Source organism: Anastrepha ludens, chromosome 4 (assembly GCF_028408465.1).
Source record: "Anastrepha ludens isolate Willacy chromosome 4, idAnaLude1.1, whole genome shotgun sequence".
Lineage (NCBI taxonomy): Eukaryota > Metazoa > Arthropoda > Insecta > Diptera > Tephritidae > Anastrepha > Anastrepha ludens.
The window spans coordinates 9,217,645-9,240,860 of NC_071500.1; the positions used below are offsets into that span (position 1 = coordinate 9,217,645).

The following is a 23,216-nucleotide window of genomic DNA, read 5'->3' on the forward strand; positions in this document are numbered from 1 at the left end:
TTTTGAATTTATATTTTTAAGATGATGTACTTTTAGAATATGCCATAAAAAAATTTTCGATTTTTTAGTCCAACACAAGGTATATAACCCCTTAAGTAGATTATGGGTATTTGAGTCGAAGGCGCTACACGCAGGAATGCACAAAGACGTACGGCAAGTCCGGCGAAAATGACAACTGTTTAAAGATGTACAATTTTGTAGCGCAAAAATTTTTGTGGATGGTGTTTTTTATTATATCAAATTAAATGCAAAAAATATTAGGTTAGGTAATAAATTCGTAGCGTTTTTACCGAAGAACTTTATTTGAACAAAAAACAATCATTTGACCAATAAGTTAATCAATTAGTTGCTGGTTAGAAACTCTTTCCACCTCTCGACCAATTTGTTGATGCCGTTCCGCCAAAAGCCGCCTGGTCGGGTGTCAAAGAAGTTGTTGAGTCAGTTTTTAAGGATCTCTTTGTGTTCGAAGGTAACGCTTTTCATATGGTTTGACACGGAGCGGAAAAGGTGGTCAGTGCAACGACTTGTGTAACATGGGGCCTGGCGTTGTCTTGACGGAGTATGGTTTGACCATGTCGATCAGGTATTTTCAGTCGAACAGCCTCAATCACGCGGTGTAGCTGGGCAATGTAGAGCTCCTTGTTGACCGTGGTATTCTTTTCGAGCATTTCCCAGTGCAGCGTGCGCCCTCCCAGTCTCACCAAACACATATCATCCTCATAAAAAATATCTGCTTTTCTCGAAGTCGGCTTGAAACTGTAGGTCCCTCCATTTGTGGAACAACATCAAGGCGCACGCCACAAAAAGGAGGAGGAGCTCGGCCAAACACCCAAAAAGGGTGTACGCGCCAATTATGTATATATAAACACTATGAACTTATTCCCCAACCGAATATTTGACACAAAGCTCAAAAATCTGATTTCTACATTGGAAAAAGATTTTGGCAAAATAAAGAAAACTTAAAAAAAATAAATAATTCAAAAATTATGTGAATTTTGTTATTAGAAACAAATTTTTGGTATTAAAATAAATTTGCATAAAAAAGGTCATATTTTAAGTTTTTGCGCATACTCTAAGTTTTCTACTAACTGCGACGTTTGTCAAATATGGATATTGTCAATACTTGGCACACTGTACTTATATGCACGGCGCCTGTAGATGTATGCGAATGATTAGTACTTATTTTGTAATATTTATACGAATTATTAAATACATAAATAGCTTAGCAATGCAATGAACTAATCTCAGCTAGCTACTTTTTTTATTAGTAAAGAGTATTTCACTTAACTGAAACCTTATGCCAGTATCTCACGAACGACTAAATTGTATACGTAAACAATCAATATATATATTCAGGTATATATATATAATAGGACTATGAATAAGTTCGTTTCGGTTTTACAACAGATGGCGTAACTTGATTATTATTCCATCGATCCACATTTCCAAACATTCATTGGAGAGCTACTGTCGTAAGGCACAAACGTCAGTATAAGTTTTTTATTTGAAGCGTAAACAACAATATTTTTACCACACTTGAAAATGTCGAATTTCGTGCCAAATAATGTGTTTTTGCGGGGAATTCTTCTTCATTATTTTAATATGAAGAAAAAAGCAGCCGAAAGTCATCGTATCTTGGTGGAAGTTTATGGTGAGCATGCTCTATCTGAGCGAACGTGCCAGAAGTGGTTTGCACGCTTTAAAAGTGGTGATTTTGGCTTGGAAGACGAAGAACGCGAGGGTGCGCCGCCAAAGTTCATGGATACCGAATTGGAGGAATTGCTCGATCAAGATCCGGCTCAAACGCAAGAAGAGGTTGCAAAAACTTTGGGAGTTGATCAATCAACCATTTCCAAACGTTTAAAAGCCATGGGAATGATCCGAAAGGTAGGCCATTGGGTGCCGTATGAATTGAAGCCAAGAGACGTTGAACGCCGTTTTATGGCATGCGAACAACTGCTTCAACGGCACAAAAGAAAGGGTTTTTTGCATCGAATTGTGACTGGCGATGAAAAGTGGGTCCATTACGACAATCCAAAACGTCGGGCAACGTATGGATACCCTGGCCATGCTTCAACATCGACGTCGGCGCAGAATATTCATGGCCTGAAGGTTATGCTGTGTATCTGGTGGGACCAGCTGGGTGTTGTGTATTATGAGCTACTGAAACCGAATGAAACGATTACGGGGGATGTCTACCGACGACAATTGATGCGTTTGAGCCGAGCACTGCGAGAAAAACGGCCGCAATACGCCGATAGACACGACAAAGTTATTTTGCAACATGACAATGCTCGGCCACATGTTGCACAAGTGGTCAAAACATACTTAGAAACGCTCAAATGGGATGTCCTACCCCACCCGCCGTATAGTCCAGACCTTGCGCCATCCGATTACTATCTCTTCCGATCGATGCAACATGGCCTGGCTGACCAGCACTTCCGTAATTACGATGAAGTCAAAAAATGGATCGATTCGTGGATTGCGGCAAAACCGACCGAATTTTTCACAAAGGGAATCCGTGAATTGCCAGAAAGATGGGAAAAAGTAGTAGTAAGCGATGGACAATATTTTGAATATTAAATTTGTAACCATTTTACGTCAATAAAGTTTCAAATTTCGAAAAAAAACCGCACGAACTTATTCATAGTCCTATTATTAAGTACGAGTATTAACATATTTTGAAATGTAAATAAATACGAAAGTCAACTAATTACTAAATAGCAAATTGATTTGTGGTTTTAATTTTATTGGCAGACTGCGATGGAGGTAGGTCAATAAGTCATTGAAAATGCATGTCATCAGCATCATCATCATCAACAGTACTACAGTACCACTCCGATCCTTTCACCCTTGCTTTTCAACTTCTCCATATCGAAGCTCCCCCAGCCACTAGAAGAAGTTTCCCTGGTCTCCTACTCCGACGATTGCACGATAATGGGGTCGGGCAATGATATTGATGGCCTGTGCGGCAAAGTAAACGACTACTTCACCTGCAAAGGTACTGATACAACAACAACAACTACCTCACCTGCCTTTCTTGCTTCTTCACTGCGAGGAATCTACAACATTCCCCACCCCCAAGTCCAAGGCGACCCTCTTTACCAAACCTGGGAAAAGGAGGCCAAAGTGCAACTTAAGGTCAAAGTCGACGACACAACAATACCGACTGTTAACAACCCCAATATTTTGCGCGTTACCTTCGACAGTTTGCTCTCCTTCTCTGCAATTGCTACTAAAGTCCAAAACCGCAATAAGGGCATCAAATCGCTAGCCGGCAGTACTTGCGGCAAAGACAAAGAAAGTTTGCTAGCGACATTTAAAGCAATTGGTCGGCCGGTTCTAAATTACGCTGCCAGAGAGACTCGCGTAGCCCTGGCAAAATTCCGTTCTAGATACTGTCGCATGTTAAACTACATTCTAAACATATGTCCAGCATATGAAAGTACTCCGCACGACAGGAAACGAAATCGCCGACGAATTGGCCAACCGTGGATCAGCGGTGCCCCCACAGGGGCCAGAGCCAATAATCGGAATCAATTCTGCAGGAATCATGAAGTGGATCAGCGATTATGTATGTAATCTACATAAAGAGCGATGGTCCGGTCTAGAACGCTGCAGAACTGCAAAGTGTTTTGTGGCAAGTCCGAACAGAAAACTGTCAAACTTTCTACTAGAACTTGGAAGGAAAGACGTTCGGTTGATGGTCGGTATCATTACAGGACTCAACCTATGGGGTCAGCATGTGACCACCATTGGAATCATTGAGAACCCAGTGTGCCTGTCATGCTTGGAGGAGGCGGATAGCACTGAGCACTTTCTCTGTTAGTGTCCTGCCTTTGCTAGAGCATGGCTACGAGTTTTGGGTCCCGATGGCATGAGAATGAGTTATATTCGTTCTCTAAAACTGGAGGATATTTACAGATTTACCAAAGAATCTGGAAAATTCTCACAGGACTAACTATCTTTATTTCTGTCTCTATTCTTTTCTATCTCATTCTCTGATACTTTTCTCCTTCCCTCCTTGACTATCAACCCCCTTTCCAGAGCTTTAAATACAATGGGCTTTTTAGCCTGAGTGTTTTAGGAACCACCAAATCTCTTGGTGCCAAATGGCTCGACCTTTTCAAATTTCAATTTCACTCCGCACGACACCAACCATCTTTTCACATGCCCCATCATGTAACACCCCTTTCCCTCTGGTTCCAACCTGTCGAAATGGCAAGTTTCCTAGGCCTACCGTTAGATGACCTAGATGAAGACGACCAGTCATCTACAGAACACCGACAGGGATAAGTATACTGCTACAACAACAACAACAACAACTCCGATCAATCCTCTGTTACGCCTTTCCAATTTGCGATCCCCATTTTCCGCAAGTCGCCTGTGACCTCATCAATCCAGCGTTTGTTTGGTCTCCCTGGACCTCTCCCTCGACCCTACCACTTGCCCATGCAACGCTATACTGGCAGCTCTCCATTTGGCCATTGTGTAAATGTGCCCCAGCCATCTAATTCGTTGACTTTTTATATGGCGTACTGCGTTTCCATTTGGAATCAATGTATTATCGAGTTCGTGATTGTATTGAAAATACATAAAAGTTAAAATAAATGAGGAGCGTTCTATGCAGGCCACAAACAAAACGTTTTCGTTTCCTGCATAATCCACTTACAGATCGTCGCACCTCATGAAAATTTTTTTAAAACTTTTTATGCCTGTCAATAGCTCGGTTGTTCAATAAATTTTGCGGATCGACGCGGTTAAGAAAAACACAATTACACTTTATTATTCCGTATAGTCTCCCTGAGCATCAGTACAATTGCTCCAACGAGATTCCAATTTATGAATTCTATCCATGAAGTTAGGATCTGGGAGTGTTGGAAAATATGCTTCAACAGCTGTTATGACCTCATCATTTGAGGAAAAGCGCTTTTCACGCATGAGTTTTTTTTAAGTCTGTAAACAGAAACAAAACTAACCCTCTACAAGACTCTCATCATGCCCGTCCTAACGTATGGCGCAGAAGCGTGGACGATGACAACATCCGATGAAGCGGCGCTTGGAGTGTTTGAGAGAAAGATTATGCGCAAGGTTTTTGGACCTTTGCACGTTAGCAACGGCGAATATCGCAGACGATGGAACGATGAGCTGTATGAGTTTTACGACGACATAGACATAGCACAGCGAATAAAGATCCAGCGGCTACGTTGGCTGGGTCATGGCGCCCGAATGGATACAAACGCACCGGCTCTGAAAGTATTCGATGCGGTACCAGCTGGTGGTAGCAGAGGAAGAGGAAGACCTCCTCTGCGTTGGAAAGATCAGGTGGAGAAGGACTTGGCTTCACTTGGTGTGTCCAATGGGCGCCGGTTAAAACGAGAAAGAAACGACTGGCGCGCTTTGTTAAACTCGGCCAAAATCGCGTAAGCGGTTATCGCGCCAATTAAGAAGAAGAAACAGATGGAAGTCGCTAGGGGCGAAATGTGGTTAATTTCTGTGGATGCTCCAACAATTCGAACTGTAATGCATGGATTTTAGCCATTGTCCAAATGCTCTTGTGAGACGATGCATTGTTTTGATGAAACGCGATTTTTTTCTTTTGCAAACTGACTATTTTTTCGCGAAGTGTTTTCTTTCAGCTGATATAAAAGGATTACAATATTCAGAGTGTATTGTTTTACCAGCTTGCAAGTAATCCACAACCAAAATTCCTTTCGCATCCCACTGAAACTGAATCCTGCTTAGCCGATTTCTGGGCACGAACTCGTTTTCGAGCAAAAGAACCCTGTTCACACCACTCTTTCGCCTCTTGTTTTGATTTAGGCTCATGGTGAAAGATCCAAGTCTCATCCATAGAGTTGAATCGATGTACAAAATCCACTTTATCCTTTCGAAAACGCGTTAAATGTTGCTGAGAAATTTGCATTCGAATAAGTTTTTGTTCCACTACTTCAGTCAAAATATTGCTTACATTGCCCAATGAGATGCCTAGGGCTTCTACTAAATATCTTTCAGTCACTCGACGATTTTTCAATGCGATATTCTGTATTTTTTATACGATTATAATTCCTAATTTTCCGATGGCGCCAAATAATCTCAGCACACAAAAACTGAGAGAGCAAAGTGGCAGTTCGATGCAAGAGACTTAAGAGACTTAATTTTTTTTGTAAAGACTCACATTATAATTTTTTTTTGTTGAATCCATTCTTTTGAACACTTCTGCCCTTGCGTCGGCTTGAAACTTGCAGTTTATAGTCAGTTTTAAGAAATAAATTTATATTCTGAATTTTCTGAATATATTCTGGGAACTTTTTGATCAAGTTAGAATGTGGCTGCCGAATCGTGAATGTTTCTACAAAAGCTTTTTTTTTACACAAGTGCAGTTGGTTGCATATAATTCAAAAATTAATCACGAATAATCTTGGACGTTGTTGAAAATCAGTATAATTTTAAATTTGCCGTACATTGAAAATAATCAAAAACAAACTTTTCCGAATGTGCTTCACAAAGGTAAATTATCATATTTTATTTATATAAACAGTTACTCATGCCTTCCAATCGAGATACCACTACCAAAGGCGATAAAGTACCCGAGTGTGCTCGAGTGCACTCAATTTTAAATAATTTTTTATTTTCTCAATTGACGCAAATTAATTTATTTAAAGTATGTACGCTACGCGCTAATAAATCCATAAATAATAACAAGCGGAGCGAAATAGCTACAGACTTGGAAGCAATTTGTGAAGAATTCATTCTAAATACAATCGTTTATATGGTTGCATTCGTGTGCATTAGGGTGGTTACATGATTTGTATTGTCAGATAAATCACTTACAACCAAAAGCAACAAATCGAAGCAAAAGATGATGGATTATTTGATTTGGCCGGAGCCGAAGCAAGTATTTGACAGTAATTCCGGCTTCCATGTCACCCTGTACTTGGCAACAGAATTCTGTTCACTCATTTCACACATATTCGCTTATTCGTTCAATCAGTCGTTGTTCAGAGAGCAATCGGTAGAACAGCTGATTAATTCGCCTTGGGCACTTATGTCAAAAATTTGTGCTTTGTTTATATATTTCGCAGTTGACTTTGTTATATTAGGTTAGGTAGTGATGGTTGCCCAGAAAGTGGGCCCACTTGGACGAAAGAAGTTTAGTTCATCCTTTGTGATACCGTTGCAAGAGGGGGAAAAGAGGTGAAGGAAAAGGACGATAGGACGAAAGGGAAAGGGGTAGGGAGGGTTGAGTATTTGTGGACTATGAACGGTGACTAGTCTGCGGTTGTATTAGCCTCTATGCTGCTGATGAAGTTCATCAGATTTTTGTTATAAAGACCTGCTTTAACAGCAGGCGCAGAGAGCGAGAGCTGGGCAGCTAAGGAGCAGGTGCTGAAATGATTCCACCTCATCCTTCACACAGCTGACGCAAACAGGACTCGAAGTAATTCCGAGTCTCACGGCATGTGTACTCCGCGGGCAGTGCCCCATGAGGATGCCCACGAAATTTGAAAGATGAGATTTTGTCATCCTGAGAATATCCCTCGAACGCCTCCTATCTAAACGTGGCCAGAAGGACTTTGCGACCTTACACGTTCGTGTACTTGCCCAGCACTCGCTAAGTTGGTGCAAAGCTCATCCTTCCAGGAGTAGAGCGCAGGTTGTCAAGAGGATCCTGATCCTCTGCTTTCGCGGGCACACCGCCTCACAGGTCCCTTGTCTGGCCAGCTCGTCGGCTTCGCAGTTTCCAGCAATGTCACTGTGACCAGGTACCCAAATTATCTTCATATCGAAGAATTCTGATGCAATCGAGAGAGAGAGAGACCAGGCATTCCCTGACCAGTTTCGAATGCACCATAATAAAGCCTAGGGCCCTTATTGCTGCTTGGCTATCGGAGTAAATATTTACCTTCTTAGCAGTTATTCCGCAAGTAAGTAGCCAGTCAGCTGCTTCTTTGATTGCGGCCACCTCTGCTTGAAACACACTGGAACAGAGAGAGGAATTACAGAAAAAGAGAGGATATTGCTAAGGAAAAGTTTCACGGACGGCTTAGCCGAATGGGTTGGTGCGTGACTACCATTCGGAATTCGAAGAACGTAGGTTCGAATCTCACATCAAAATGTTAGCGGTCACCACTCGACAGGCAATGGCAAACCTCCGACTGTATTTCTGCCATGAAAAAGCTTCTCATAAAAATATCTGCCGTTCGGAGTCGGCTTGAAACTGTAGATCTCTCCATTTGTGGAACAACATCAAGACACACGCCTCAAATAGGAGGAGAAGCTCGGTCAAACACCGAAATAGAGGATGCCAATGCGGTCTTTTCGTTCGAGTTTATCGAGTTTAACCTGCTATAATATTCAGACCGTAATTGAGCCAAAGTAACGCGGATCTCATGAGGCAGCTGAAGCTGTACGTCGTCTTTGTGTGTCAGAAATTCAGTAAGGTGGTAAGAGCCTTGCGATGAATGTCGTTTAACATCTGTGTATATACTGTCCACTCCAGTAGTTGTAGTTGTGTTTGTGCTGGATCTCGTCAATGTATTTGAACAGATGCCTCATGCCTCGCCTGGGCGTTGGCTCTGACCGTAGCAAATGTCTGCAGGTCTGATTTCTGCAGTAGCATCCAAGCAAAAATTGTTTGCTGAGCATTTGGCTGTGTTCCTTAACCGAGAGAAGCCTAGTTTTGAAGGTGTTGCAGGGGCGACATCAGGAGGCATCCCGTGGCTGTCCTAATAGCAGTATTTTGATAGATCTGTAGCTTTGCCCACTGCGAAGCGCTAGTGTCTGGTGACCACACGGGCGTAGCATAATTCAGAACCAGCCGGTCAATTGCTTTGCATGTCACCAGTTACATTTCCTTGTCTTTGCTACTGGCTAACCATTTGCGAACCTTGTTGCGGTTGTGGGCCTTAGTGGCAATTGCGGTTGCATGCGCTGAAAAGTAGAGAAAACTATGGAAGTTGACACCCAAAATTTGGGTTGTTATTGCTGTGTCCTCGAATTTTACCTTTAGCTGTAGTTTGACTGCGATCTTCTCTTCGGGTCCGAGGAAGTGCAACTACTAAAGGGAGCTCACTCACACCAGAGGTGAAGTTGCAGTTTTTCAAGTAGTCCGCTTATGCTGGATGATAAGTTCCCGAATCTCCAAATTGAGATCTCTTATTCAGATAGCGGCCTTATCCCCGGGAGTGTCCTGGCGCAGGTCATCCCACTAGCTAGTTAGAACGGGTGCTTCGGCTGGGAAACTGGACGTATGCTCCCGATCCTTCCAACTGGCATGAAGCGAGTCACAGCAGAGTTAAATTTTCTCCATTTTTCGGCTTGGCATTGAAAATGTAAACAGTTTATTATTCGTTCAGCCCATATAAGTGTCTATTGCTATCGTATTGAAGCATTCCTATTAATTCCATTTAAGAAATTGTTTTAGACGGGTGGCCAAATAAGTAGCCCACCCTAATTTGCGTGCGCGAGTGCATACTTTTTCACTAAAATGCGAAGTAGATACCAAATAAATACTCAAGTTATGGGCATAGGAAATCGTGAAACTTATTTGTGTGAACTGTGGCGGCGTAAAGGGGGAAAAATGTCAAAGAATTGTGCAGGTTTCATAGAGCAAATCTTAGATGAATTGTGCTTTCGTTCAACAATTGGATATTTTATATTGATTGTCAATAAAAATTTCATGAATTCTTAATTTGATTTATTGCTTACGAGGGGGGAGCACACATTTTCCTGACCTTGATCCAGAATTGGCGCCAGCAGAACTAATTTTTTACTGGTATTCTCTAACAAAATCTCGTGCAAGTTTCCACTACGAACTTTAAGATCGATTGCTTTGTTAGTATTTACACGTTTGATCAGCTAATGGAGAAGTTATATCGCTTGTTAACGTGATTTTTCACTTTCATTGCTTTTCGTTTCGCTTAACCTTATCATATAAAATACTTTTCTTTGAAAGTCCTATCACCTCTTTAAATCCGGTCAGAATCGGGTTTAACACTGAAGGTGTCATCATCACATCACATACAACCATCAAGCAGTGGATTTCTGTATTTAAAAAATGTCGCACAATCACCAACTCGAAAAAATCAATAAAAGCTTGTGAGTAGACAGAAGATTGAGAGTGAATGAGATAGCTGATACTACTGGAATGCTTACCGAACTTGTACTTACGTATATTTATACATTAGATTAGATTAGATTCTATAGGAGGTTTGCATTTTGGCCTCATGGTCTTTTGTGCTCTCTACTAATCACAGCACCTCATCCCGACCCAGTTCCCTTATTAAACTCAGAATAGAGCTGGGTTGGATTGAGCGTATGTGACCTTCTTCTGGAAATTGGTCAAGATGTTTCAACCTGCTTTGCGCAGAACCTGAACCTTCTGGTCGCAGACGCGTCAAGAGTCCGAAGACCAAATCCCGATCATGTGCAGATGATTTCGCAGTTTGCAGTCGCTCGGGGAATGCCCGTGAGCATTCTCTGTTTATGCTTGAGGAGTGTTATGAGTTTTTTAAACCTCTTTTGATTGTATTTACCCAGTAAGGATTTCGCCTTGCGTAGCCCTATAGTGTGCGGCCAGCTAGCTAACCTCACTGAGCCTTAGCTCTTCACACCTAAGCTTCTCTTTGCTGGTGGGGTCCCATACCAAGACACGGGTCCTATCAAAGGCGACGCCGCAACCTTTCTCACCAATGCGCCCGCTATTTCATTCCCAGTTATACACCTGTATTCTGGGACCCAAATTAGTCGGATGCAATTGTGCGTTCCCAGTAGATTAAGTTTCTCGATACACTCAAAGACTGAGGAGTTGATCTCACATCACGATAGGGTCATGAGTGCCGCCTGATTGTTACTCAGAATGGCAATTCACTCATTCTTGACATTTCAGTCGAAGTTTAACTTGGCACATAGACAAATAGCATACATCTCCGCTTCGAAGATGCTTAGAAAAGTGCACATTGGCACAGAGCTCTTGGTTTATTGTTTAATTTTTTTTTTTTTTTTTTTGTTGTTTAATTTTTATTTGGCCCAGTTGAAGACCAAAAAATCGAAGTCGTTATTTGTATAAAAATTACCCAACCAATTTGGATTTTTGTTGTTTTATTTCAATTTAGTTATTATACAGGGTTTGATTGAAAAGTAATGAGCCTTCCTGTGCGGAGCGTCTGCCACGCGATCAACCGAATCGGCTGGTGGAGGAAAATGGACCTTCCGCTTCCACTAGAAACCGGTCCCAGTTCGCTGGCAACAGCGGTGCAGTCAACATCGCTCCGCGCGTGAAAGCTGTTTTAAAAGTGTGTTAGGATTTTGCAGTGCGAAAGTGCAGCTCAATCAAATTTTGCGTAAAGCTAAACAAAACGAGTACCGAAACCATTGGGCTACTCAAGGAGGCTTACGGGGACCAATCTCTGTCCAGTGCCCAGGTAAAACGGTGGCACAAGTCGTTTAAGGAAGGCCGGGAGGACGTCGAAAAAGGTCAAAACCATGCTGATCATCTTTTTCGACTCTCGAGGCATCGTCCTCAAGGAGTTTGTACCTCCAAGAAGCACTGTAAACGCGGCATTTTACAAAGAAGTGCTCCTTCGGCTGAAAAACCGCGTCGCCCGGGTTCGGTCCGACTTCGTCAACAATTGGACTCTTCATCGCGACAATGCGCTGGCGCACAGCGCCTTCCTCTGCATTGACCAAGATGGGGGTTCCGATGCTTCCTCACCCTCCCCACAGCCTAGACCTGTCCCCTCCGGACTTCTTCTTGTTCCCGCGCCTGAAAAGAAAGCTGAAGGAGAGGCGTTTCGACTCCATCGGGGCGATCCAAAAAACTGTGACAGCCGAATTGAACGCGATGAGTTTAAAAAATGTTTCCTGCAGTGGAAGGACCGCTACCAGCGGTGCATTGACGCTCAAGGGTCCTATTTTGAAGAATATTAGTTATATAAGCCAAAAGGTTTAATAAAACTGCTTAAAAAATAAGGCTCATTACTTTTCAATCAAACCCTGTATTTATTTATTTATTTTATTTCAAGATTTTTTTCCCCCGTTTTATGCTTTATTGGGTTTTATTTTGGTTCTTTTTTGAATATTTTTTCTTATGTTATGTTGCTTTTGGTTTCATAGTTATTTTATTTGGTTTTTGTTATTTTCATATTTCAATTTTCGTTTTTTATAATTTTTGTTTTTTTTTTTTGGCGTTATTATAATTTTTTTTTGTTTTTTTGGTTTTTGTTTTTTTGTGTGGTGTTTTGTTTTTGTTTAATAACTTTTTTTGTTTTTGGTTTTAAGAATAATAACTCCTGTCGTAGACCAGATAACCGTACTCACAGGCGTTATTTGTATAAAAATAATAAAAAATAAAAAGATTGCCCAATCAATTTGGATTTCCGCTGCTTTATTTCAAATTAGTTATTATATTTATTTTATTTCGAAACTAAAATTTTTTGTGTCATTTTTATTTTTTAATTTTGGTCTAATTTTGGTTATTTTTTGAATATGTTTTTTTTTAATTTTTTTTTTTTTGGTTTTTGTTGATTTTGGTTGACATTTTTTTATTTATTTTGCTTTTTGGTTTTTGTTTTAAGAATAATAACTCCAATTGAAGACTAGATAACCGTACTCGGTGTTGTTATTTGTATAGTAAAAGCGTAGGCAATCAATGCTGAACTGATTTTATTTGATAAAATTTAGTGGCATTCTTATAATGACCAATTCTATGCAACAGCTCTTACTGTGGGAAAGTAGGATGCGGTTCTTATCTATTAATTTTTATACTGGCATTTGCGTTGGTGCGTTGGCCGAGTGATTTCCAAATAACTAAATATGCAAACAAAAAGTTTGTTCTTCTGCCTTAAGTCGCCGCAAATATTTCCACCGCATCGTGGTTGCAATAAATTGCAGCTAAACATATTGAAAACGCGCATATTGCTAAATGCAAATATGTACATACACACATACATATGTACATGTATGCATGCGTGCCTACACCCCATGCACAGAGTGATGAAGAGAAGATATCTCTTGTTATTGTGGACAGTCAGTGCAAAAGCCAATGAACTTTAACTTCAACTTGTTGCATTCCGCCTTCTCGCTGTGGCTCACTATTAGGCGTACCGCGCACATACGCATGCACATACATACATACAAGCATGCATAGTTATGTGCGCGCATATCATACATCGTCCACCCATACCCATGCATACCCAATCATTGGGCAAATAATCATAAGCAAACAAACGCACTCGAAGACAAATAGTAATAATAAGCGACAAACTGCGATTGCAACCAATTCATAAACAACCATATCGTAATGAATTGACGTTGAAAATAAAAATAAAAATAATAATAATAATGTAAAATGAAGCGGTAATCAAGCAGTCAACTCGTCAATCAACCAACCAGTCGGTTAGTTATTTGGCTTGCCAACTAAACGTCCATTCATCCAGTGCATCCATTAATGCCTATGCACCAACAACCTACTTTACATGTATGTGCATGTATATTGTGTGTGTGTGTGTGTGTGTGTATGCATATTGGATGTGTGTACGTGCATTGTAAGTGTTTGCATATGTTTGTCAATTAATTCAACCCAATTTACGTACTTCGCCATCAACTCCACTTCAGTTGGGCTACAGTGATAAAAAGGCTTGCAGTTTATACTGAATCTCTACAAACACACATACACATATACACGCATACATACATATATGTACATACGCAGATATGCAGTTGCATTCAAGCCAGCTACAAAGTGCTTCCCTTTTATGCGCACACACTCGCTTGTGGATATATATTTGCGCATACTTGCACCATACATACATCCGTTGAAAAATACTTAAGGACGCTGCGTTGGCCACCATATGAGCGCATGCTTTACCCTCCGTTGGGCACCCAGTTCTGGCCGGACTTTTTGAACAAGTCGAATCATATCAGTCCATCAGCCTATTGCCTCTAAAGTAATGGTATCACTTTTCCTCAAAAGAATGATGCCTGTAATTGAAGACCGAAATATAATCTCAAATCACCAATTCGGCTTTAAAAAAACACACAGTACCATCGAACAAGTCCATAGACTCTTAACTAGCATAAACAAAGCATTTGAACAAAATAGAAAATATTCCACAGCGGCTTTTATTGATATATCTCAAACCTTTGACCGGGTTCGGCATGATGGCTTACTCTATAAAATAAATTATTACATGTTTATTACTAAAGTCCTACCAGGAAAATCGATATTTCTTTGTCAAGCGAAGCGTAGAACAGTCTGAACTACGTGAAAGTTCAGCTGGCGTACCCCAAGGCAGTATTATTGGGCCACATCTTATACTTGCTATACACCTACGATCTACCAGGTTTTGAAGAAACAATAGTCGGAACGTTCGCAGATGACACACTAAAGAAACGACTTGATAAAATAACTCATCAACCATTCAATTTCTAAACTCGTAGCTGTGTTTACCGGCCATTGGACGATCGGCTCACAGGTGAAAAAGCTGAGGGGTTTTCCAATAAGTGGTGTTAAGCTCCATGGTTTCGTTGCTTGTTGTAGCACGTAGCGCCGCCTTGTTGCAAAATAAACGCTGTCCAGATCAATACCATCCAATTCCGGCCATAAAAAATCGTCAATCATCTCTCGATAGCGCAATCCTTTCACCGTAACTGTTGCTCCAGCTTCATTTTCGAAAAAGTAAGGTCCAATGACTTCGTTGTACCATAAACCGCACCAAACAGTCACACGTTGAGGATAGAGAGGCTTTTCAACAATAACTCTTGGGTTTTCTGAGCACCAGATCCGACAATTTTGCTTGTTGACGAAGCCACCGAGGTGGAAATGGGCCTCATCACTCAAGATGATTTTTCGATGGAATTCTGGATCATTTTCATGCATTTCAATGACACAGTGAGGAAAGACGCGACGTTGTTGATGATCGGGCGGCTTGAGTTCTTGTATTAACTGGACTTTATAAGCCTTAAGACCCAAATCTTATGCAATAATACGGTGTAATGACGTTTGTGGAATGCCTAATTCCAAAGAACGACGAGGAATGGACAAACCTGGGCTTTCTGCAACACTTTCGCCTACAACAGCAATATTTTCGGCTGTTCTTGAGCGACGTGCACGGGTTTTATTCTTCTCATCACTAACTTGTCCCAACAGCTCGAATTTTTTCACCTATTTCTGTATTGCGGTCTGACAAGGTGCTTCACGATGACCCAAAAATGTTCGAGTTTTACGAACCGTCCATCCGTCTGCCAAATTTTCGCCATTTTTATAGTGAATTTTAATAATTTCAATGCCTTGTTTAAGCGTGTGTCGTTCCATTTTTATTAATGGCGTAGTTTCCACTTCTCAAATATCAAAAAATGACAGCTTCAAAAGTGACATCTACCGGAATAGCGGGCTATTCAAAATAACACCTGTTATTGGAGAACCCTTTACATAGGTTTACCATTTAACCTCTATTGCAGAAGCTGTGGGGACCTTTCAAAGAGGGAGACTGTTGAGCTCTTTCTTCGGAAATGCACTTTTGAGGAGTGCCAGTGTGGTAATTCAACCATTTCATCTACCTACCCAACTCATCGGTTGGAAGCGCATTAAGCCAAACGAGACAAAATCTTCCCACGTCACTTTTACACTAAATCGAAAAATTTTCCCACCCGTCAAGTTATCAAGTTCAATAATATCCCCAATCAACTTCACAAACTATTTCGACATGCATCTTGATAGCAAACTTACATGGAAAACCCATATTTTCACCAAACGGAAGGCTCTAGGAATAAAACTCAGAAGCCTATATTCGTTACTACATCGAAATTCCCATGTTTCTCTCGAAAGTAAGCTGCTCTCACTTTACTAAGGTATCTTGAAACCGATATGGACATATGGCATCCAACTTTGGGGCACTGCAGCTAACTTCAAGGCTTTTGACTGCAAATACTTCAAAGATTCCAGTCGAAAACCCTCAGAGTTATCTCAAACGCCCCTTATTATATCATAAATGCACAATTTCATCGTGATCTCAAAGTGACTACAATAATTGAAGAAATACGAAAATATGCCACATCACGCAACTCTCGAGTCCAATCGCACTCAAACCCCCTTGTCATAGAAATAATTGCAAGTCCCATAACCTTCACCAGATTCAAGAGAAAGTCGACATCATATCATACCTCTTATCATGACAAATTAGTCTATACTATTATTTAGCGGCCACCGTAGTCGAATAGGTTGGTGCGTGACTACCATTCGGAATTCACAGAGAAAACGTAAGTTCGCATCTCGGTGAAACACCAAAATTAAAAAAAACATTTTTCTAATAGCGGTCGCCCCTCGGCAAGCAATGGCAAACCTCCGAGTGTATTTCTGCTATGAAAAAGCTCCTCATAAAAAATATCTGCCGTTCGGAGTCGGCTTGAAACTGTAGGTTCCTCCATTTGTGGAACAACATCAAGACGCACACCACTTTTCGACTTTGGACGTAAATTAAACATATTTCTATCGATTTATGGATATAACCTTTGAAAATGGATCCTCGTACGGAATGAAAAAAGGCCAGACCCGGTTGCCCAACCGAAGGTTTTAAAAGAGGTATCCAACCGGGGGTTTATCTAGTACAATTTACGATACATTTTGTGCTCGTTTATATTTGCTGTGGCCAAATTCATTAAAATGCCTTCATTTACGTATTTCTCTTGAAGGGTTCGCATTGATTTTTTGCGTTTTAGTAGGAGCACTGATCTTTTTGTGAGAAATCTACCCAAGAACGATTCGGTCTCCGTCCAAACTTTTGTGAATTATTCTCTGTTTTATATTGTAACTGCTAAGTAAGTAAAAAATTAAGTATCTGGAGCAATCCTACAGCATTTTGCTTAACCAGTCACTGGGTATCGTTCTTGAGTATTTTTCAACGGCTGTACATTCATAAACATTTGCATAAAATTGTATGCAATTTGAAAAGAAACCTTTGAACTTAGTTCTCCGGAAATTAGTCAGAGGAATATGAACTTTATGTAGTACCACATCCATGCTTATATTTAACTCTGCTGTATGATTCATTAATTAATGTAAGACATTTCACGAATTCAAAAATGTACAAATTTCTATTTAGAGTTTTCATGTTCTAATTCTGTGCTATGTTCTACTGCTGCTCTGTGATAAAAGCGATCCTGGCATAAGCGGGCTGCTCTTTGTAATTTGCGTCCATAATGAAAATACAATAAAATTATCATCAAAATGGCATTTTTGTCTTTCAAACTATTCGCCTTGGAGGTCAATACACTTCTGCATTCGCTTGAACCAATTTTTATTTATTTATTTAACTATGAAATTTATGAACAACTTAGCAGAACGTTATGGCCCACCTGCAACCTCAAACAAACTTCAACGTTGATAAACATGAAATGACGGTATGCCTGGAGACGGCAGTCATAACTGGCTTTAGGTGTGTCGGAGAACAAGCAGCCAAAATGGGGATCCCTCACAAGAGTCGCAGTAGTAAATAACCGGAGAAAAAGGAAACAATCTTCCATTTTCTCTGTGAATGCCCTGTCTTATGGAACGATAGAATGTAAACCCCGGGCAAACTGCTATTCGAGAGACTCGAATAACTATGTGTCTTAGACGTCAACATCCTCCTAATAAGGTTCCTGAATCGCACAGGATGGATACATATAGTCATGCTGTAAATAACCGTGAAACAAGTTGGTAGCGAGGATGTGAAAACATAATGATGCGGAAGCGCTAGTTGGATTCTGGATGAATCATCACTTAAACCAACAAACCTTATGAACAACAAATTCTTACAGATTACACAAATTAAATAAGTTTATAACAAGATTTCAGAAGGCTAATGAAAGTATCTTCTTTTTCTTGATTGGCGCGATAACCGCTTATGCGATTTTAGCTGAGTTCAACAAAGCGCGCCAGTCCTTTCTTTCTCGTGCTAACCGGCGCCACTTGGACACACTAAGTGAAGCCAAGTCCTTCTCCACCTGATCTTTCTAACGCAGAGAAGGCCTTCCTGTTCCTCTACTACCACCAGCTGGTGCCGCATCGAATACTTTCAGTGCCGGAGCGTTTGTATCCATTCGGACGACATGACCCCAGCCAACGTAGCCGCTGGATTTTTATTCGCTGGGCTATGTCTATGTCGACGTAAAGCTCATACAGCTCATCGTTCCATAGCCTACAATACTCGCCGTTGCTAACGCACGAAGGTCCAAAAATCTTGCGCGGAATCTTTCTCTCAAACACTTCAAGTGACCCCTGATCGGATATGTTCATTGTCCAAGCTTCTGCGCCATACGTTAGGATGGGCATGATGAGAGCCTTGTAGAGTGTTAGTTTTGTTCGTCGAATTGAGTAGTAAAGTCCTCTACTCAATTGCCTACTTAGTCCAAAGTAGCATTTGTGGGCAAGAGAGATTTTAAGACTGGTATTGTTATCGGTGTTAATGTTGGTTTTTACATACTTCATTTTGAGTGTTTGGCCCAGTTCCTCCTCCTATTTGTGGCGTGCGTCTTGATGTTGTTCCAAAAATGGAGGCAACTACAGTTTTAAGCCGACTCCGAAGGGCAGATGGTTTTTGATGAGGAACTTTTTATGGCAGAAATACACTCGGAGGTTTGCTGCCGAGGGGCGACCACTATTAGAAACAACTTTTTCTTCACTTCAGTGTTTCACGGAGATTCGAACCTACGTTCGCCGACTTCCGAATGGTAGCCACGCACTAACCCGTTTCACTACGGCGGTCGAAACGACGTCTCTTGCAACCCCGAAATCTTGGCTGTCAACAGTGTGACATGTGACGAGTGCGCTGACTGTTTGTTTGATGACAGGAAGCACTTCGTTTTGCCCTCGTTCACCATCAAACCCATTCGCTTTGCTTTATCCTGTCTAGAAAAGGCAGAACTACCATAACTGCGCGGTTGTTAGGGTCGATGATGTCAATATGATCGACATAACCAATGAAATCAACAAAAGACAAAAAAAATTAAGCTGAATAAGAGATGAGAGTTTGGCGATTGGCGAGTTTCGGCGAATTTCAAAGCACTTTTGCCACCCAGAAAAGAACACATCGAACACAAAACGAACTGTTTAAAGGCTGTTCTACAGCTTCTTTAGTTGACCTCGAATTTTATTTTTAATGTTCCGGAACAAAAATAAATCATTAGATGCCAAATCAAGATTATGAGGCGTATGGCCTATTAATTCGTTGTTTTAAGTGCTCAAAATCTCTCTTGTGCGAGCCGGTATGCGAGAGCTCGCATTGGCTTCCCTGAGGAAAGTTGATTCGTCTTTGGCGTTTGGTTTCCCTTAATTTTTCGAAAATTCTCCAGGCATGGCAAATGGTTGTGAAGTTTCTCTAGTGCTACAGGTGCGAAATGATCACCCATACCCATACCGTCGATTGTTGTTTGGTTTCCGGCTCATATGCATATATCCAAGTTTCATTCCTGTTAGGATGTCATACAGTTAACTTCTAAATGCCTTAGTGTCACAACAATCTCGCTTTCCGATGGAAGCGTCAGACGGCGCCTGACATTTCTAGAAGTTCCCAAGGCCAAAAATATAAATAGCAACCCTTTTTTTATTCTGAACAAACTGTTATCTTTCAAATTATCAGTTGAAAAAAAAAAAAAAAAAAAATGTTTGCACCAAACTCCGACTCGCTAACACTTTCAATAAAATCATAAATATGTATACATGAAAATTAGTGAATAAATAGTAGTATCGTATTAACATATGTACATATGTATGTGTGTATATAAATAAACTATATTTGTGCAAACTTCGTCAGTAAATGAATGTGTCAACCGAACTTCGAGTTGGCAATATTTCGCATGTACTCGCACAACTAAAATCATTTATATTTACATATGTAGATATGTATAGGAATGTATGTAGGAGCATTCAATCGCACCTCTAATCAAAAAAAGCTACAATCATTGCCAAAAATTATATGTAATTTTTTTTATATTAAAGCCAAATGAAATGAGCTTTTGCTTGTATGCCATAAAAATGTATGTATGTATTGTGTTGTCCCAATAAGCACTGGCCAGTCGCCATCAATTTCGCTATTTGTTTATCAGTAAATTTTTATGAATCATCATTTCTTCGTGGCAAAGTGGCTAATGAATTAAAATACTCTCCACGCATTCCCTGCTGGACAACAATTTTTTGCAGAGTGAGCAATAAAGCGCGAGTTAAAAAAGAAAAACAAATATACTATACAAACACATACACACTCGAACATATGTAAGTGCATGCATGAACACAAGCCAAGCAAATTGAAAATTTGCATAATCACGTACGCATTTTGTTGTATTACATTTGGTTGAAGGGTGTGAAGCTCTGGGTACCTGTAAACAAATATAGGCTTGGCCTGCGGCTTTGGATTTTTTTAGGCTGTAATACCACGTGTAATACCTATGCCAGTGAGGCAAGCATCTTTTGTCATTTATATATAATTTATATCTTTGCTTGAATTTGCATCTTCTCTGCTACGTTTCTTCGGTTTAGGCAGATGACAATAAACTTCAGCAACGGCCTTTTCCCTTGGCAGAGATTCATGATTTGCCCAACCCAAGTTTGCTGCCGCCATGAAAAAGCTCTTCATAAAGAACCATCTAACATTCCCTTAGGTCCCTCTTTTTGTGAAAAGACATCAAGATGCACATCACAAATCGCAGGAAAAGCTCGGCTAATCGCCCAACAAAGGGAGTAAGCGCCAATTATATGTATGCACTACGAGGGTGGTTCAATAAGTACCCTGAGGGAAGTTGGCATTAGCATCGTGTGCTGCCATCTATCAAACGACGGCAAAACAAATTTCAGACTGATTGATAGGTTAGTTTGGATTTGGCAGCTATTCGAGTGGGACGTGTTACGTGATTTTCGCTACGAGGAAGAAGGTCTTAAATTGCTTTTCGTTCGGTAATTCGATTTTTGTTTTAGATGGGAAGAAATGCGAGAGATAAAAGCAAAGTTGGATGCTGTCTATGGGGACGCCTTGCCATCTATGACCACAGTTAGATTCCAAATTGATTCAACGAATTTAATCGAATCGCTGATCGACAAACGTGCGAAGTGCGTGAAGTAACAGAGGCCATAGGAGTTAAATGTATAGATGGAATGAGCGTTAGAACAAGACTGATTTATTCAAAATATAAAAAATTGTATCTCACTTAAGTTAAGTGGGAAGAAAGTTTGGAGTTGTTGGAAGTGGAGTGGGGAAGTGTGGAAATATGAGAAAATGTGGTGTATGAGTGTGGGAGGTTGGGAATGTGGAAGTTGGGGAGAGTGAGAATATGTTGTAACAGTAATATATATAAAAAGAAAAGAGAAAATATATATAACTTAGGTGTGTCGACCAGCCCGGACCGGCAATTAATATTTTACGTGTTAAGTTGACTATGAAAAAATTGTCCGCCTGATAGGTGCCGCGAATGCTCGCATGCAACAACAAGCGGATGCGCCTGTTAACTTCAAAGCAGTGTTTGGAGCCATTTAAGCGAAATCGGACGGAATTTTTGTGTCGAGTTGTCACCGTTTCTGAAACCTGGATTCATCATTACGCTCCAGATATTAAGCAACAATCTAAACAATGGATTTCTCCTGCTGAATCTCCTCTAAAGAAGGCGAAGACAGTCCCATCGGCTTAAAGGTCATGGCGACGATTTTTAGGGATGCGAACGGCGTCATCCTCCGGGATTTCTTAGAAAAAGGTAGGACGAACACTGAACAAAAATATTACAGTGTGTTATTGGAATGCTTTCACAAAAAATTGAAGGAGACATGAGGGCATTTTACGAAAAAGAAGGACTACGATAACGCACCAGCTCATTCATCCGGAGTTGTCGCCGCCAAACTGCGTGAATTGCTTTATGAATCGCTACCGCCGCACCACACGTATTCATCCGATCTGGTTCCCTGCGACTTTTTCTTGTTCCCTAACAAGAAGAAATGGCTCGCGGAGAAAAATATAGTTCAAACGCGGAAGTCATCACCGAGACAGAGGCGTGTTTTGGAGAGTTCGACAAATCTTATTTTGTGGAGGGGTTAAGGGCACAGATACCTGTAAACGGCCATATTTGCCCTGATTTTCATTAAAATTGTTTAAAATGAAGAAGTCAATATATTTTTTTTTTCAAAATTGACATACAGTTTATTTATACATTAAAATAATATTAAAATTTTGTTTTATATTTTAATCATTTAAAATGGCGGATGTACACTCAATTCTTCCAGGAAGAGCGCAGCGGGTCTTCTCAATCGGCGGGCAATGCAGCAACGGCGTCAGTGACCTGAATACAAAAAACCAAAAACTTATTGGTTTATTAATCTCATAATTTCTATATGAATTTAAAAAAAATGGAAAAATGGCAGAATAAAATGCTTCAAAAAAAAAATAGAAAAGAATTTTGGGGCGAATTTTCCAACTATTTTTGCTTCGAAAAATTGTAAATTCACATAAAAAATAATATCATAAAAAAGAAGTGTGCAAAATTTCAGGGAGATCGGTCAATAACTTTTCGATGAGTTATCGTGTACGCCAATTCGAAAAATATAGTTTTGACAAAAACGCGTCTAAAGTTTGAATACAACGTAACTATACCTCTCCCAGCGCTCGAACGCAAAGAAAAGAGTCGAATATAGACGATCTATAATACAAGAAATACTTAAATTTAAGTTCTAAATTTTTTTTGACATATTCTTAAAAGATTATATTAACATTTTATGAAAAAAAAAATATTTTTTTTTTTTTGAAATTTTACAGGTATCTGCCCCCTTAAAAACATGACCGAAGCATTGGAAGAAGTGTATCTTTCTAAAAGGGGACTATGTTGAAAAATAATTTTTTTTTTTTGAAGAAATGGTGTCTTCATTTCTAACACATTTCTCGTATATAAGTATATGTATGTCTGTTGCTGGTACCGAAGGTAAATTTCATAAATGTAGAAGAAAAAAACCGGCTTTAAAAATCAAGAGTAATTAATTCCAAAAATTCAAGTTAAAATCCAGATTATATATCCTGCGCAAGTGTTTCATTCCTTCAAAAATCATTTAAAATATTTAAATTCATACTGGTGTAGTAGACGCTTTCACATCCGTCTTCGATTTTTCACTTAACTTAACTTAAACTGTCTGCTTTCCTTAAAAGTATCATCTTATTGATTTTGAAAAATAACCTGTTTTCATTTCGTGTTTACACCGAATCTTT

General features: G+C 40.1%; 1 protein-coding gene across 1 annotated transcript in view; it reads left to right on the forward strand.

The window, feature by feature from the left end:
- The window catches only part of LOC128862015 (supervillin-like), a 100,528-nt gene that overhangs the window by 47,995 nt on the left and 29,317 nt on the right, over positions 1-23,216 (forward strand). The window lies entirely within an intron of this gene.